We start from the raw sequence: 14,278 nt of genomic DNA, 5'->3' as shown, positions 1-14,278 counted from the left end.
GTTATCATTTAAATTTTTTATACTAATTTTTAATAGAGTATGTAAATTTTATGAAGAAATTATTTTAATGACTTACATATCAATTGAGGTAATAAAAATTACATGAATGAATCTGTATTAATTATATAATAATGAATGAGTATTAATGATTAAAACAAATAATGTTTGGATATTAATTAATGTATTTATGATTAAATAATGAATGAGTATTAATGGTTAAAACAAATATTGTATGGATATTAACTATTATATTCATGAATTAAATTTGCTCATTAATTACCGTATCTATGATTAAATAATGAATGAACATTAATGGTTAAAACAATATTATATGACATTAATTATTGTATTTATGATTAAATTTGCTCAGCGAACCCTTGTTGCTGTATGAGATATATAATAGATAGATTTGTTTCAGATGTAATATTTTAAATTGTCATGTTCTTGTAATATTTTATTTTTTAATTATGTAATGTATTTTAATAATAAGTAATATTTTTATTTTAATCTTATAATAGGGTCACTTGATTTACCGAGCCCATGAAGAAGGAGATGGCAGTGGACTTGGGTCACTTGATTTACCAAGCCATGTTTTGCTTCAAAAATAAGGAAATGGCACTTGCTCGGCCTATATAATACGGCTTAGGGTGAGGGATTAGCACCCGTTTATTGTAATCAATTTCATGTAATCATGGTTTTGGAGGTGAAATCGAGTTGCAGCCGATTGATTTCTTTTTCTACACGAAGCTGTCTCATCATATTCAATCTCTCATCGCCCCTTTTTATTAATTATAAGGTGTCAATTTCAAGACTCAATTCACTTGTACAATCTTTTATGAGTATAATTTCTGTTTTTTTTTAGTTTAATTCTTCATTTTATTCGAATTTCTGAATTACTTGTAGAAACAATGAAGAAAGTGCTCCACGAATCTCGTCCCCCGTCCCCGTACAGTTTCAACTCAGTTTGAAAATGTTTTTATGTTTCCTGCAAGCAATTGTTGGGCTCACTGCTCACCATTTCATGGAGTGCAGAGATTCTTAAGGTCCTCTTCTTGTACAATCTTTTATGAGTATAATTTTTTTTTTTATATTTAATTCTTCATTTTATTTGAATTTCTGAATACTTGCAGAAACAATGATTGTGTGTAAAGTGTATGAAGAAAAATCTAGAATGGATACGTTCACGTTCATTTTTGGTTGATCTAGCTTTGTGTGTAAAGTGTAAGTAAGACACTGGCTACGACTTTGTTTCTGTAAAACGAATCTGCATGTTTATTATTAGTTATCTTTTTGCTAGTGCAAACATAAACTAGAACAATAAAGAGGATTAAGCAGCAGACATGTTGACCATCATTTTATATCTTGCATATTTTCATGTTCATAATCATTCATGTGCATTACTTTTACATGAGAAGGTCTAGTAATAAGTTCCCTTTAGATTAATATTATTGATCTTGTTATAAACTTATTCTTATAATTTTCTTAACAAGTGCCCTGGTTTTCAGCAATTGTTTGAGGAAGCTGTTGCAGGCCATCTTAATCCATAGCATCTGACCGTGATTTGCTCAGATGAAGCCTCAAAATATTATTACGGTGGATTCTTCTTTAATGTCCATCCAATTATTTAGAGCAGCTGCACCTGCAACCTACTAGATGCGGTAATGCCCAGAATAGTACATGGGTGCAGAAAGCAAAAGGTGCAGATAATTACTTTAGTCTCTTCATCTTTTTCAAAGACCCTATTATATCTTTTTGCATATATAGGATAATAGGATGCCTCCGCTGGACCTTTGTTGCACTGTGGAGCAATCAGCTTTTGTTTCTTTGAAGTTCCAGCAGTCTCCAGTGCTTCTTTCGGCCTGAGCTGCTGCATAAGAATCTCGCTAAATAAGGGGTTCTGAATGCTTTGGCCATGCTAATGAACATCTGCTGTTGCTTCTGTTCAGTCCTTCTCAGCCTCTCTTTAACAGATAACAGATAATTATCTGCATTCTCCTGTTCCTTTTGGATATTCATAATTTCAGTCCTCAACCTGTCGGTATCACTCTGTAATTGTTCGAGTTCTGCCTCCTGTATAAGGCGCTCTCCATCACTTGAATGCTGTGAACTCTTTTCATCCCTTAAGACATGCTGCTCAGGTTGCTGTAAATTGGTATAAGTAACACCGCCTCTCTTGTAGATGCTTCTCAAAAAAATTGAGTTTTGAATATGGTTCTCCCTGATCATGAGCCAACTCAGTCCGCATTTGTAGCATTTTCTGACCTTTCTTTTAATCAATTCGTCAAACAATCTCAACAAAATATATACAGCAACAAATATAATCCACCAGAATTGAAATACTACCCAACATATTACTGATGTCATCAGTGCAACCATATTGCCCTGGTTTTCTGCAATTGCTTGAGGAAGCTGTTGTAGGCCATCTAAATCCATAGCATCTGACCGTGATTGGCTCAGATGAAGCCTCAAAATATTATTACTGTGGATTCTTCTTTAATGTCCATCCAATTATTTTAGAGCAGCTGCAACCTACTAGATGCGGTAATGCCCAGAATAGTACATGGGTGCAGAAAGCAAAAGGTGCAGATAATTACTTTAGTCTCTTCATCTTTTTCAAAGACCCTATTTATTATCTTTTTGCAGAAAGCAAAAGGTGCAGATAATTACTTTAGTCTCTTCATCTTTTTCAAAGACCCTATTTATATTTTTTTGCATATATAGGATAATAGGATGCCTCAGCTGGACCTTTGTTGCACTGTGGAGCAATCAGCTTTTGTTTCTTTGAAGTTCCAGCAGTCTCCAGTGCTTCTTTCGGCCTGAGCTGCTGCATAAGAATCTCGCTAAATAACGGGTTCTGAAATGCTTTGGCCATGCTAATGAACATCTGCTGTTGCTTCTGTTCAGTCCTTCTCAGCCTCTCTTTAACAGATAACAGATAATTATCTGCATTCTCCTGTTCCTTTTGGATATTCAAAATTTCAGTCCTCAACCTGTCGGTATCACTCTCTAATTGTTCGAGTTCTGCCTCCTGTTTAAGGCGCTCTCCATCACGTGAATGCTGTGAACTCTTTTCATCCCTTAAGACATGCTGCTCAGGTTGCTGTAAATTGGTATAAGTAACACCGCCTCTCTTGTAGATGCTTCTCAAAAAAAGGTGCAGAAATTACTTTAGTCTCTTCATCTTTTTCAAAGACCCTACTTATATTTTTTTGCATATATAGGATAATAGGATGCCTCAGCTGGACCTTTGTTGCACTGTGGAGCAATCAGCTTTTGTTTCTTTGAAGTTCCAGCAGTCTCCAGTGCTTCTTTCGGCCTGAGCTGCTGCATAAGAATCTCGCTAAATGACGGGTTCTGAAATGCTTTGGCCATGCTAATGAACATCTGCTGTTGCTTCTGTTCAGTCCTTCTCAGCCTCTCTTTAACAGATAACAGATAATTATCTGCATTCTCCTGTTCCTTTTGGATATTCAAAATTTCAGTCCTCAACCTGTCGGTATCACTCTCTAATTGTTCGAGTTCTGCCTCCTGTTTAAGGCGCTCTCCATCACGTGAATGCTGTGAACTCTTTTCATCCCTTAAGACATGCTGCTCAGGTTGCTGTAAATTGGTATAAGTAACACCGCCTCTCTTGTAGATGCTTCTCAAAAAAATTGAGTTTTGAATATGGTTCTCCCTGATCATGAGCTAACTCAGTCCACAATTATAGCATATTCCGACCTTCTACTGCCTTGTAGATGAAGGCTCTGCCTCAGAAGTTGACATCTTATCTATTTTTCAGGTGGATCGGGCTTATCTTTCTACGGAAGATTGTATTGCAGTCATCGATCACGGAAAGAAGTTTGTGATAAAAAAAAAGGGTTACCTGATGCTGGTAAGATTTTGGAAGTGTTTTGTTGGAATGAAAATAATAAACTATATTTTTAAATCAATACAATCTTATTCATGTCCTAATACAAGTATACAAGTAGAATGCATAAAACAGATGCACAGGATTAGTCAGATAAGTAGCCTAATTAGTCATGACTTTCCTACAACAGTTAAATATAAATCAGTTAAATATAAATGTATCTCTATTAGCCTAGGATTTCCACAATTCATTTGATTTGAAGTTGTAATTCATTATCTAGAAGGTGTCAATTTGCAGACTCAATTCATCATACAATCTTCATTATTCATGTGTGTGTATACATATAATTGTGGCACAGTTAAACAATTTGACTGATTTTTTTTACTATCTTTATCTATGATTTTTTTTTAATTTTATTATCGAACTTCTACTTCTACTTTTACGTCATAAATTTCTGAAATACTTGCAGAATCAATGAAGAAAATGCTCCATGAATCCCCTCCCTCGTTGAGTCGTTGACATCTAGTTTCCAGGTATTTTTTTCCTTTTTTTTAATTAATGCAAGATTTGTAATATTTGTTGCAGTTGTTATTTTTTTTATTGTATTTTTTTGCTATTATTTTGAATTTATTATAGGAATTCAAGCTCTACTAAAATCAATAGAATTTTCAATTTTCGCAAAAAAAAAATCCACTAAAATTTAAATACTACCCAACATATATAGTACTGATGTCATCAGTGCAACCATACTGGGAGGTTAATAAACGTCATTTGGTGGATGCAAAAGTAGTAAAATTTTACCTTTTAAGTATTCACATTTGGAGTTATAAATCTCATATGGAGACTCAGAATACCATATTTAGTCATTTGCTTCTCTGAGGTTTCAATTTTGTTTGGTTACATATTCCAAATTACTCCACCGGAGACTGGTCACAGCTCATTCTGAATGGTGCACATAGTTAGTGTCTGCTATATTTTTTACCGGCAATATCAAATCATAGATATTTTACTTATTTATTCATGGAAGTGGTGTGCATTTTTGTAACATGAGAATGTCTAGTAATAAGTACCATTAGATTAATATTATTGATCTTGTTATAAAGTTTTTCTTATAATTTTCTTAACAAGTGCCCTGGTTTTCAGCAATTGCTTGAGGAAGCTGTTGCAGGCCATCTAAATCCATAGCATCTGACCGTGATTGGCTCAGATGAAGCCTCAAAATATTATTACTGTGGATTCTTCTTTGTCCATCCAATTATTTAGTCTCTTCATCTTTTTCATCTTTTTATTATTTGGCCAGAATAGTACATGGGTGCAGAAAGCAAAAGGTGCAGATAATTACTTTAGTCTCTTCATCTTTTTCAAAGACCCTATTTATTATCTTTTTGCATATATAGTACATAAATACTTGGTATTCCTTCCTTTCCTCTGCAGTAATTGTTCATATTCCCAATTGAATACCGCTTCGGCGATTGTTCATATTACTAATTGGCATATGATCTTTAGATATATAGTCTTACCTTTTCACAACTGTTAAAGGAATTTACTTTAGTGGATAAATGAGGTCTCAAATATAATGCCTTGCTAGATTGTAATCAGAGTCTTAATTTTAACCATCTAGTCTTCTCTGATTGGTTTGTCTACCTTTTTCTTAACTTCCTGTACCAGATCTAGACGCTACTCTATCCCCTGATGATGGCCGTACAGTATTTTTAGAATAAACTTTCTTGTCGAATATGGACTTGGAGTATTTGTTTAATGTAAAATTTAAACTAACAGCGCCATAAATTAAATAGGAATTTCCATCTTGTTATACTTGGTATTTTAATAAACACCTTTTAATTCATAGAGTAATTGACAATGTTGGAATTTGAATTTGTAAAATGTAGATGTAAACGTTTTAATTTACAACAGACAAAAGTTTGCCAAGGTATGATTTGTTAAAATGATGATTTGAGTCCATAAAGTGCTTCTATTAATTTCAGCTTACAATTGTAATATGGAGGCAATGTCTATTATTCAGGTCTTAAGCTTAGTAGAGATACTGAACCGAAGAATTTGTATGCTGATATTGATGTGCATTGAGGAAACTTTTCCCACCAAAACTTCTCGAGTTGCATCTCGGATGAAGTAATTCTATTATATAGCAACCAAATATTCCTCTAGCTAAATATTTGTGCGAGCTCTTTTTTAAATGCTAGAATTTGTCATTTCCTGCTATAGAAATACTAAATCTATGACAACACTATTAACTTCAGTGTCATGCCTTGACATGTAGTTTTCTGTTTTTCTGATGTTTGTGTTTGATTTCTTAGAACAGTATACAAGTTAAGGAATAGAAAGTTTAAGCTAGAAATGCAAGAGAATCAGATAGGATTCAATTATAGAGAGAGAGAGAGAGAGAGAGACGCTGGTGGAATAATAACTTCTATTTTCTGAATAATAGTTCAAACATGAACGTAATTAAAATATTGATGGTCTGTTTATAGCAGGGAGGTTGTAAAAGATTACAACCTCCCTGCTATACTACCCTAGCTTTTCTGCCCTTAACCCCTCCTTCAAAACTATCATGTCCTTGGGATCTTCTTTAAAACGGGAATCCAAGGCCTTCTGTTGCGCATCAGCAGCAGTATATTCTTGAACTTTTCTGTAAAGATTAGTATAATTGTACTTCATCAATTTGTTATCCATTTATGCTGCAACCAATTACTCACTTTCTGCTCAGCCAAAAACTTAAAGGCCCCGTGGTCCGTCTTAATGGAAAAAGTGATTATCCATGAGATATGATGTCCAAATTGCCTATGTATATGCATATGAAATGAACAGAAGTATATTGAACGTAAGCAAGGCCGTCTTTCATTTCGCTATGTGTATAGTATTACTTGTATCGTCAAATTAGTAGTAGTTGTACGGCCGCTTCAAACATCATCTGGGAAGATAAAGTAAAAATTCATTTGATGAAGTATTGGATCGTGTATACACCACCTGATTATAGCATGTGCTGATAAACTTATTTATCTTCTGCAGTTTGTTAGTGCAAGAAGCTTGACCTACTTTTCAGAGGCGGAACTGGAGGGCAGCCGAGGGAGTCTCGGTATCTGCCAACTATCTAAGTTCGCAGAAATTTTTGTGTAAAATGTTGAAAAAAATAAACCGCATTTTTAGATTAGATCTTTGACACCATCAAGAGTAAATCGAGCATTTGCAATCCTGTTAGCCACACGCCCCACTATAGCACCAAAAAAACTTAGAAAACACTTCTCCACGTAGTAGACATGTAGACACTGGCCATTTTGTTAACTTTTAGTAATTCAGGTTCATAATTTAATGCAATTCAACCATTATACATTTACTGGATCTGATAATCATTCTAGAGATGCAGGAAAGTATTAACCATCTACAAATCATGATTCGTGATCATCTGGTACTTCTACTGAAAAGTAGAGAAGAAACTAACCGAGTAATCCTTATCGGAGTCATAACCAAGCACAACATCATCAAGTTTTCCTGAAATACTGAAATTTGATGGTTTGATAGATAAAATAATATTCTAACTGTCAAGGCAAATGGGACAGTCTCTTATGCAAATGGGACAGTCCCTTTACAAATGAGACAGGGTATGGGACAGTCTCAATTACACTGCAGAAAATAAATAACAGAAATAAAATGCAGAATGCTGAAAACTGAAAAGTAAAAACACCAGAAGTTTTCACTTGGTTCGGCCCCTACACCTAGTCTATGGCCTACATCCAAGTCCCCATGCCAACTAGCATAGAGAATGTATTATATCAACTTTAATAAAAGAACTTACAATCTTTTCCTTGATTACAAATATAGCACCTGAAAGAAACCCTTTCCCAAGCTACCTTGCTACCTAGCCCACTGCTATTCCTTAGCCTTCTAGCTACCTTGCTATACTTTGAAATCAAGCTTGCCACAACCCGGCACAAAGTTGATATGAATACACTATTCAATTACAAGAATAAACAAATTGATTACAACTCAAACTAGGTTTCTTGTTTTTCTGGATATGAATATCTCGGGTATGAAACAAGAAAATGATTTCAGATGATGAAGGATTCTCGTGAAAGTATTAGCTACAAATCTGAAATGAAGAGTTGTATTTATAAGCAAAGTTCTAACAGATTTATTTTCAAACACAAGATAAGGTTGGAAGATAAGTTTGTTTGAAAATATTTTGAATGAATCTTTGAACCTAATCTGTTAGTACGTTTGAAAAAGATAAATCAAGTAAAGAGATAAGTCTTGAGAGATTTAAACTTGATTTATAAGATAAGGTGGTAAGTTTGTTTGAGATAAGGTTTATCCAGATAAACAAGATTTACACAAAACCCTAACAAACCTAATCCTGAGAAATAGCCTCCTGGAAATTCTGAATCACTGCAATCTCTGGACTCTAAACTGCTGTATGTTGCAATCTGAATATCATCATAAACTCGTAGATTAACATTCTTCCCCTTTTATGATGATGACAAAGAAAGCATAAATGCTCCCCCTATCAAAAACACTAAAGGCCTGTAAAACAGAGTTAGATACAACAGAATATATTGCAGTTTAAAATACATGCAATTAATATGAGAATGAGACAACTAAAGATTGAATGAGACACGAGATCAATATGCATAAAAGAAACAGTCTCAATCAATAAATACTTAAAACATAACAACCCATCCTTAAACCAGGATGTCCAGTTGTTATCTAAACAGAATCCAGAATAACGATTAAACACATAAAGCACATCCAGAGTCAAAGTTCAAAACCAACACAACACATCCAACAATCAAAGTCTTAAAAAAAAACAAACAACACAACCAAACAATCAAAGTCTTAAAAACGAAACACCCTAAGAAACAAACGTCTTAAAAACATCTCATAATTTCTCCCCCTTCATCATAAAAGGGTCCTCTAATCAGAATCGTCATCAACATGAACTGGAGCTTTGCCTTTGCCTGAACCAGAAGCCTTGTTCTGGGATGAAGGAAACACCGGAGCTGAGCCGTACTCTGAAAATAGCTTGTCAAAAGCTTCCTGAGCTGGTGCCTTCCCGTCCCGTTCACGAAGCCATTCAAATATCTTTGCCTTGTATTCTTCTCTGGACATACCAAAAACTGAAGGTGGAGGAATGGCAGGGAGTGGCAGAGGAGCAGTGATTTCTTCTAGAGTACAATCTTCAATCCAGTCTCTTTTCTTGTGCCAATACATCTTGCTCTTGTCTTGCATGGCTGACAACTGCTGAGATAAAAACTTAGTCTCTGACCCAAGCTTAAAAAATAACTTAACAAATTCCTTTTCCCATGCCTTAGCAGAGGAAACCATCCCTTCTTGCAGAGTCCCAAACTCAAAATCTATGGTCTTAGACAACTTGACATCAGAAGTATGCAATACAGAAAGTTTAGCATTGATATCATCCAAAGACGAACAAACATACTTCCTAAACAACTCAAAAGAAGCATTTAGAATACTAACTTCAGAAGTTAGTGATCCAAGAGTGTTGACAGAAGCAAAATGCTGATTAAGATTAGCCAAAGCAACAGAATTTTCATTTAATTTGATCAACAGAGAATTAAGAAGAGTATTGGTAGGCTGATCAAAGGGGTCTGAGGCATAATTAGGAGACTTAGGAATACCACCAACATTCCTAGAAGCATCATCAAAAACTAACTCATTGAACTCAGAAACAACTAAACCATTTAAGGTTAATACTGACAAGTCAAAGATTACGGAAATCTTATCAGACACAGAAGCAGGGGTCAAGGCACAAAAATATTCAAATACTCGAGACAAAAGACCAGGGTATGGTAAGTGCATAGAACCATGCTTGGCACAGTGACCCATATTGGATATAATCAAGGAAGCAACATTGCACTGAATCTTTTTAACAAAAACAGACATAAGAATACAATCTTGGAAAGTGACTCTATCACGACCGGATTTACGAGGCATAACATTCGTATGAAATAAACGAAACAAAACAAGAGAAACTGGGGTTAAATCATTTACCGAAGGTTTGACTGACACAGAAACAAAATTGTCTCCAAGAATGACCTTGAGCTGTTCCTCGTACTGGAGACCAGGAACGTCTTGAAACGCTTGATGAGTTGTCGACGGACAAACTCCCTTGTCAGAAACACCAGTAAGCCGTGCCAGAAGATCGGCCTTAAAACAAACAGGATTCCCTTGGACTTCTGAAAACACAATATTTCCATCCAAAATACGAAGCTTGGCATAGAATTCTTTCACTAACTCGGGATAAATAATCTCCGGGGGCGACAACAATGACGAACAACCTACTGAATCAAACAAGTCCACAATACCGATTTTCTTCAGAAGATCCAGATCACACAGGCGTTCCTTCAGAATCAACTTTGACATCACTTTCGTCGAAGTAGTCTCCTTTGCATGTCGCTCAAAAGAACTATCAGACATTCCGCTTGATACTTCCGGTTCAAAATTACCGACCCGTTGACGCTTGGAACCTGAAGCCGCATCAGTTGGGGTACGTTGAGCGGTAGATCGAGAACGAGTGAAAGGGGTAGATTTGCGTGCCATGGATAGAGGCGAGAAAATAGAAAAGAAATGGAGAAAGGTTTTCGATTGTGTTTGAGAGAGAGAAGATGAATAGGAAACTGAAAGGGTTAAGAAGATTAGGTTAAATAAAAAAAATGAGAATTGAAGAGATAGAGATTGAAAAGAAGTCGAAGAGATGCATGACAGAAGTTATGTACTGAAAGAGTAATACATGCACGAGTTTCAAGGATATGAAAAGTCTAATCAAAAGATTTACAAAATCTAATGCTATATACACGCATAAACACACGGACAAATAAAATAAAAAAATGAAACACAAATGCATAAACATGAGTACAAGGTATAATTAACACGAAACCTAATTACTCAAATAATAAATACACAACATATATTTAAGTATTATGACATAATTCATATTTAAACACATAAATTACATAAAATCACGTAATAAATTACAGAGAACACATACCTAATTCACGACGCATTTTACAAAATCTATCTTCAGCTAAAGGCTTAGTGAAGATATCTGCACGCTGTTTCTCAGTAGAAATATAGATAAGCTCAATATTACCTTTAGAAACATTATCTCGAAGAAAATGGTGACGAACATCAATATGCTTAGTACGAGAATGCATAACAGGATTTTTAGAGATATTAATTGCAGAGGTATTATCACAATAAATAGGAATATTTGAGTAAGAAATACCAAAATCCTGCAATGTTTGTTGCATCCACAAAATTTGAGCACAGCAACTTCCAGCTGCAATGTACTCTCCTTCAGCTGTAGAGAGAGCTACTGAAGTTTGCTTTTTACTATGCCATGCAACTAAACAATCTCCTAAAAATTCACAAGCACCACTTGTGCTTTTTCTATCAACCTGTGACCCTGCATAGTCAGCATCTGAAAAACCGATTAAGTCAAAGGAAGAGGAGCTTGGATAAAATAATCCCAAGTCACTCGTACCTTTCAAATATTTAAAAATACGTTTAACGGCATTCAAATGAGATTCTTTAGGTTGAGATTGAAAACGAGCACACAAGCATACACTATACATAATGTCAGGTCGTGAGGCAGTTAAATATAACAATGAACCAATCATACCTCGAAATTTAGTGACATCTACAGGTGTACCTTGTTCATCCTTAGTAAGCTTAACTGAAGTACTCATCGGAGTTGATTTAGGTGTGACATGATCAAGTGCAAATCTTTTGAGTAGATCCTTTATGTACTTGCCTTGGTGAATAAATATTCCTGCATTAGACTGATTAATTTGCAAACCTAGAAAGTACTGTAATTCACCCATCAAACTCATATCGAATTCCTTATGCATGCAATCAGAAAACCATTTACACAAAGATTCGTTAGAAGATCCAAATACTATATCATCAACATAAACTTGTACTAAAAGAAAGTTATCACGTTTATGAAAAATAAAGAGAGTTGGATCGAGTGTACCACGAATGAAACCATTGTTCACAAGAAATTGAAGATCAGTTCTAGCTGAATGGTTGATTGAAAGGGAAAAAACAAAGAAAAGAGAAGAGGCTGAAGCTGAAGCTGAAGAGAGAATGAGGAAGTATGATAAAGAAATAGAGATGTACATAAAAAGATCTGAAGAGTTGAAAGCAAAAAAGAATGAGCAAAATTTCTAAAGATGGGAGATTTCTGAACATCAAAGCTGGTGGATTCTCAAGATTCTGCTTAGAGGTTCTGGACAATGGTTATCCAAAGACAGCAAGACAAAAACTTGTAGAAGCTCTGAGTGGAACACTTATCATAGAAGAACTTTAAATTCTTGATCATTTGAAGGATAAACTCAGAGAAGAAGCAGACGTAAAAACTGTCTGTACCTGATTCTTGTAATCATTGAACCTTGTGAATCTTATGTTGTATAAGTTTTAATTCTATCAAGCTTATGTATTAATTCTATACTCCATCATTTCAAACTTGGAGTTAGTCTTGTTAACAGGCATGAATTTGTGTTAAGCAATCTTCTCACAAATTGGGGAAGATTGTTGTAAGAGACATGCCTGTACTTTAACAAGACTAAGACATTTTGTCAACCTTAAATAAGTTGTATTGTTATCTTAATTTGAATTTTGTACTTGTAACATTTAAAGTCTATAAAAATGTCAAAGGAGCAGACTGGAGCCTTTTCTATAAATAGTATCAAGCCTAAGAATTCTATCTGGAAGAAGATCAAGAAGATCATGTCTCAGAAGAATTATGAAGAAGTTTGGAGTTGAATAAAGATGTTTTAAGAAAAATACTCTAAGTCAAGATCTCTACAAGTCACAGATTTAATGTTATAGAGAAGTCATTCGAGAACTCCAGAATAGCTTATATAGAAGTCAGGAAAGCTACTAGAGAACTCAGAGAGATATCGACAAGTCAAGAAGACATGAAGGTTAGAGATATCGACAAGTCATTTCTTCACTAGAGAACTCAGAGTTATCGACAAGTCTACATTCATTAGAGAACTCAGAGTTATCGATAAGTCAAGTTCCACTAGAGAACTCAGAGATATCGATAAGTCAAAATTCACTTGAGAATTCTGAGATATCGGTAAGTTAAATTTGACTAGAGAACTCTGAGATATCGACAAGTCAGGAAGTTACTAGAGAACTAAGAGTTATCGATAAGTCAAAGTGAAGATGTGAAGACTAGAGATCCCGACAAGCTAAAATTCTCTTATAGAGAACTGAAGACCTAAGCCAAACTAAATATAGAGTACTAGAGATCTCGATAAGTCATTATACTTATCGAGATGTCAAGATCTCTATGTGCCTAAACTGGAGATCTCGAGTAAAATTCTCAAAGTACAGAATCAAAGACCAGTTCAATATTCAAGATAAACAATCAACAAACAATCCAACCAGCTGGATTGACAAGTGTACAAAAAGCAGTTTGAAGAATGTGCAAGATCAATGGTAAAGATTAACTGACAAAGGAAGATCAAAGTGAACACGGGATGCTAAAGATATGCTAAGTCAGAAATGGAAGATATACTTTTTCTATAAATAGAAATGACAAGTGATAGTTTATAAAAGATAACAACATGTCTTATTGTACACTGTGTAAACCAGCAGTTAACTAAGTTATAAAGTTAACACTGGTCCTTTAATCAGTTGTAACAATTCAGATCAAATTTCTTGTAACACTCTCAAGGAGAAGCTAAGCTCTTTATCAACAAAGAGCCTAGAAATTTTGTAGCAAAACAGTCTTAATTTTAATATAAAATTAAGTGAGTTTTGAAGATCTGTGTTCTTTATTTTCTGCAAGCTTAAATTCTGCATGAACACATTTCACTGTGAGATTTAATTTACTTTGATCAACCATAAACATTCAAGAAAAGCACAAAAACAGTAAAATACATTCACCCCCTGTGTATTATTCATTTTCTAACACTTTAAAGACATATATATTTACATATATATATATATATGGATAACATTTATAAAACATAATATTTTATAAACACGTCCATTTTTGCCCCAACTTAAATTTTTTCAATAAAGCTGTGTTTTTATAAAATATTTTATGTAAAAGAATACATTTTTGTAATAATTTAGTTGTTAACCCATATAGTTTTTAGAATATCTAACAAAAGTCGATCTAATTTAAATCGAAAATGAGCCCAATCCAATTCAATACGGCCCAAAAAATCAGTAAAATCCGCCTTGAGAATCTAACGGGGTTCTGAAATTTTCCGAAAAGCCCAACCCGGAGGCAGGGCTTTTTAAGGTCCAAGCCCGGGCCTTTTGGGCATCCGACTGACATATGTATAAATATCAACATCGACCAAATATGTATATTTATATAGGGCTGAGTTCTATGGAGTCCACCTTTTTGTCGGAGTCCTCGGAGTCCATCTACGT

The 14,278-nt window shown here is 34.6% G+C and overlaps 1 long non-coding RNA gene across 1 annotated transcript in view; it reads left to right on the top strand.

The window, feature by feature from the left end:
• LOC141711295 (uncharacterized) overlaps nt 1–14,278 on the top strand; it is a 77,699-nt gene that overhangs the window by 52,970 nt on the left and 10,451 nt on the right. The window contains exons 9-11 of the long non-coding RNA XR_012571297.1: nt 2,722–3,154; nt 3,222–3,874; nt 4,320–4,383. This is a non-coding gene — a long non-coding RNA (uncharacterized LOC141711295). The remainder of the gene's footprint in view (nt 1–2,721; nt 3,155–3,221; nt 3,875–4,319; nt 4,384–14,278) is intronic.

This window comes from Apium graveolens, chromosome 3 (genome assembly GCF_009905375.1).
Source record: "Apium graveolens cultivar Ventura chromosome 3, ASM990537v1, whole genome shotgun sequence".
Taxonomy (NCBI): domain Eukaryota; kingdom Viridiplantae; phylum Streptophyta; class Magnoliopsida; order Apiales; family Apiaceae; genus Apium; species Apium graveolens.
This window is presented reverse-complemented; position numbering and strand designations above follow the sequence as displayed.